This window comes from Symphalangus syndactylus, chromosome 2, assembly GCF_028878055.3.
Source record: "Symphalangus syndactylus isolate Jambi chromosome 2, NHGRI_mSymSyn1-v2.1_pri, whole genome shotgun sequence".
NCBI classification, from domain to species: domain Eukaryota; kingdom Metazoa; phylum Chordata; class Mammalia; order Primates; family Hylobatidae; genus Symphalangus; species Symphalangus syndactylus.
The window spans coordinates 99,293,861-99,298,450 of NC_072424.2; the positions used below are offsets into that span (position 1 = coordinate 99,293,861).

At 40.6% G+C, this 4,590-nt stretch overlaps 1 non-coding gene across 1 annotated transcript; it reads right to left on the bottom strand.

The window, feature by feature from the left end:
• Positions 1-4,209: 4,209 nt before the first annotated feature.
• LOC129477395 (U4 spliceosomal RNA) lies at positions 4,210-4,350 on the bottom strand. Its single transcript, XR_008655608.1, has one exon. It is a non-coding gene; the product is annotated as a U4 spliceosomal RNA (small nuclear RNA).
• Between the last annotated feature and the right edge of the window lie 240 nt (positions 4,351-4,590).

A 4,590-nucleotide genomic window follows, 5' to 3' on the forward strand; every position in this document is an offset into this window, starting at 1 on the left:
GCCTCTACATTCCGTGTGATTTGTTTCCCCTGCCGAGATGGAGTCTTGCTCTGTCACCCAGGCCAGAGTGCAGTGGCGCGATCTTGTCTCACTGCAACCCCTGCCTCCCGGGTTCAAGCAATTCTCCTGCCTCACCCTCCCGAATAGCTGGGATTACAGACACCGCCACCGCACCTGGCTAATTTTTGTATTTTTAGTAGAGATGGGGTTTCACCATGTTGGCCAGGCTGGTCTGGAACTCCTGACCTCATGATCCGCCCACCTCAGCCTCCCAAAGTGTTGGGATTACAGGGGTGAGCCACCACGCCTGGCCTATATTTAAAACTCATTGACAGCATCTATTTGAGATTATTTAAACATTTCTATTGGTTATCAGAACTTGAGCAAATAACAGTCACATTTTCAGGGACAATATTTATCATTAGCTCTGTTCAGTGCAACATTAATTGTAAACATTTTTGGATATTTATTGAACCAAAAAGAAGATAAAGTGTTGAATTTGAAATATATCTTTAATGGGATGTGTGGTAGAGTATAAAATAAGGAAATATTGGGCCTGTAATCCCAGCACTTTGGGAGGCCCAGGTAGGGGGATCACCTGATGTTGGGAGTTCCAGACCAGCCTGACCAACATGGATAAACCCTGTCTCTACTAAAAATACAAAATTAGCTGGGCATAGTGGCATATGCCTGTAATCCCAGCTACTCAGGAGGCGGAGGTTGCAGTGAGCTGAGATCGCCCCATTGCACTCCAGCACGGGCAACAAGAGCGAAACTCCATCTAAAAGAAAAAAAAGGAAATATTGAGTAATTTAGTAGATCAGACATGACACGAGTAAGCACAAAATCTTAATGATGATGAAATTTTAAAGCTGGAAATCCTCCTGGAGAAACAATAAGAATGGGGTCAGTTTGAGTATAGTTACATGAAGCAGCAAAAGAATAAAATTCATCTTAATTTCAGTACACAATATTGTAAAAATACAGAAAACAAGATTTAAAAAATTCAAGATACCCAAGAAAAACAACCATTCAAAGGGAGTAGAACAATTCTGGGCAATTGATAATATTGTTGTAGTTTTAAATATAAAATATTGACACTTTAAGTCGCACTTCAAGGATGTTTTCTATTATAACTTATTAAAATTATTTACATTAACATCTATTATCCACCACAAAGCAAACTGGTGAGTTACTGGAGCAGAAAATATCAGTAATTTAGAAGTAATCTATGCCGGGCGCAGTGGCTCAAGCCTGTAATCCCAGCACTTTGGGAGGCTGAGGCGGGCGCATCACAAGGTCAGGAGATCGAGACCATCCTGGCTAACACCGTGAAACCCCGTCTCTACTAAAAATACAAAAAAAATTAGCCAGGCGTGGTGGCGCATGCCTGTTGTCCCAGCTACTGGGGAGGCTGAGGCAGGAGAATAGCGTGAAACCAGGAGGCGGAGCTTGCAGTGAGCCGAGATCGCGCCACTGCACTCCAGCCTGGGCGACAGAACTAAAAAAAAAGTTTTTTAGTTCAGTTGAGTTGCTCCTTTATTAGGTATTTGTTTTTGGATGAAAAAAGGTTGTGTCATTTGTTTAAAGTCAGAGGATTATCTAAAAGCCAGTTTCCCAGTCAATTTGATATAATTGGTAGTATGAATACTTCTTCAAGTACTATTATTTGAGTGGTTGAGAATTATATGGAAGAGGCAAATGCTCTGGACTCGCCTCCCGCTATGTGTCTGTGCATGTTTGCATTTAATATGGGGAATAGACATGATTTGAGTATATGTGTGTATTTATATAGGGTAAGATGTGGATGAACAAATGATCAGACAATTAAGTGGTAGAGCAGAAGTATAAAATAAATTTCTGATGCATGTGTATGGAGGAGGGAAAGCAAGTTCATCTTTCAGAAATAGTCATATAGGTCATCCTAAACATTTCCCAACTTTAAGACTTTACCATTTAAAAATATTTTATGTACATCATATATATCTAAATTATACATATCATATATGTACACAGCTTAAGGAACTACAATCTAAAATGGAGACTTAGGTCTCTCACCTCTTTCTATACCTCAACATACACACCAGAAAAGTCCTAATTCTCAGCGGAAATCACTGTTAAAAATTTTAGATATCAACTAGGTATCGGTCACTTTGTTAAGCAGTGGGGATTCATAGAATGACCACAGCTTTCGCCCCCATGAAGCTTATAATGTGAATTCTTCCAGTTTTATTTTTTTTTTTGAGACGGAGTTTCACTCTTGTTGCTAAGGCTGGAGTGCAATGGCGTGATCTTGTCTCACCGCAACCTCCACCTCCCAGGTTCAAGTGATTCTCCTGCCTCAGCCTCCTGAGTAGCTGGGATTATAGGTGCGTGCCACCACACCTGGCTAATTTTGTATTTTTAGTAGAGACAGAGTTTCTCCATGTTGGTCAGGCTGGTCTTGAACTCCGCACCACTGGTGACCCGCCCACCTCGGCCTCCCAAAATGCTAGGATTACAGGTGTGAGCCACCGCGCCCAACAAATTCTTCCAGTTTTAAAAAAATTGTCCATTTTTCATCATATCTTAATTGGCTGCCTGCCTGGTTTTACCTACTAAAAAGTAAATTGAACTGTGTTTAAAAAGTATTAGAAAGGTATGCAGTTTTATTCTGCAAATATTGATTTGACACTCAGTTTTTGCATAAAATTTTAAGTTTAAAAAATTTGAGCAGGGTGTGTTGACTCATGCCTGTAATCCCAGCAACTTTGGGAGGCTGAGACAGATGGATAACTTGAGGTCCGGAGTTCGAGACCATCCTGGCCAACACAGTAAAACCCCATCTCTACTAAAAATACAAAAATTAGCCTGGCGTGGTGGCATGCACCTGTGATCCCAGCTACTCGGGAGGCCGAGACACGAGAATCACTTAAACCCTGGAGGCAGATGTTGCAGTGAGCTGAGAACGCACCACTGCACTCCGGCCTGGGTGACAGAGTGAGACTCAGTCTCAAAAAAAAAAAAGAAAGAAAAAAGAAACGTCCAGGCCAACAGCTGGTTTTTTACCTTATTTTATGAAAATGGCTGAATCTCTCAATTTGCCTAGGGTGCCAGTTCCCTGCCCACACATGGCCTCTTCTAAAAATTCCAACCTTCAGATTCCAACATGCCAAAACATCTGTGCTTTGTACTTGGAGGGAGAGCAAAATAATGAAGTTTGGGGACTTATTGAAGTCTTAAAGGGAGTTCTTTTTATAAACAGCACGTGAACAGTGTAGAAAAATGTTTATAATCTTTCCTGGCTCCAAGATTCTGTTTTTACCTTTTCTTGGTTGGGCAAACATAGCTTAGCCCTTGGCATGTCAGAATTGGCAGCGGGCAATTTTCAGAACTGAAGAGGAGACGTGGAAGAAACACCACAGAAACACTGCTTCAAGAAGACCAGAAAAAAGAAGCCTATTGTGTAGGGAAGAAACTAATTTCTTTTAACATTAAGGAGAGAAATTATGCATTAGTTTCCTGGTCTTCAAAAGTGTTGAAATTTTAATTTGGATTATTTCTTCTGGTCTCCGGATGTTTCCTTGCAATGACTAAATGCTTATTTGGGCTATGACGTGTAGTGTAATTTTGATGCCCACACACTTCCCTGTTGAATATAAAAACAGTCTCACGAGGCACCCACTTTAGAAGGTAAACCCTATGCCCAAGTCTTATTGAATGCGATGTGTCATCTGTCCCTGTGCACATGGAACAAAATGGAGCCTGATCTGGCGTTCATGCTGGAGTCTTTTGTCAGTCAGTTACTCTTCACAAAACCGTTCATCAGAATTAGTAAAGACAGTAAAATAGTTTCTAGTGGCTACATTAGCAGAAACTCTAAGTGTTATTTTATTTTATTTTTTATTTAGAGACTGGGTCTCACATTGTCACTCAGGCTGGAGTGCAATCACAGCTCACTGTAGCCTTGAACTCCTAGACTCAAGGGATCGTCCCGCGTCAGCCTCCTGAGTAGGTGGGATTACTGAGTAGGTGGCACCAATGCACTCCAGTGGTAATTTTTAATTTTCTTTTTTGTAGAGGCTGAGTCTTCCTTGGTTGTCCAGGCTGGTCTCCAACTCTGGTCTCCAGCGATCTCCCACCTTGACATTCCAATGTGCTGGGATTACAGGTGTGAGTGACCCTATCAGGCCAATTTTATTTTTATTTTTTATTTATTTTTTTGTTCAGCCTCTGCAGAGACTGTCAAAAATTGTCAATGCCAACTATATTTCTGGTCGTCATGGTGGAGTATTGGGAAAAATTTTCAATTAGCAATAATCGCACCCTGGATAAACCTCATTGACTACGATCATGCCACTGTGCAAAGCTTGGGTATTTTATTTTAAAAGCAAATAAACAGAAGTGTAAGATTGCTTTCTGCTTTGAAAAACTCAGAGTTATACATTTCAGATTTTCAGGAATATTTATTAATCCTAAATAAACACAGTTAATTAATTTAGAAACCCTTCCCTGCAAGAATTTAAACTTCAGGTCAAATTGTCAGAAAATGGCTGCAACTGATGCTAACTCAAAGAACTCTAGTGGGTAAGCGTAAAATACTGAGATTTG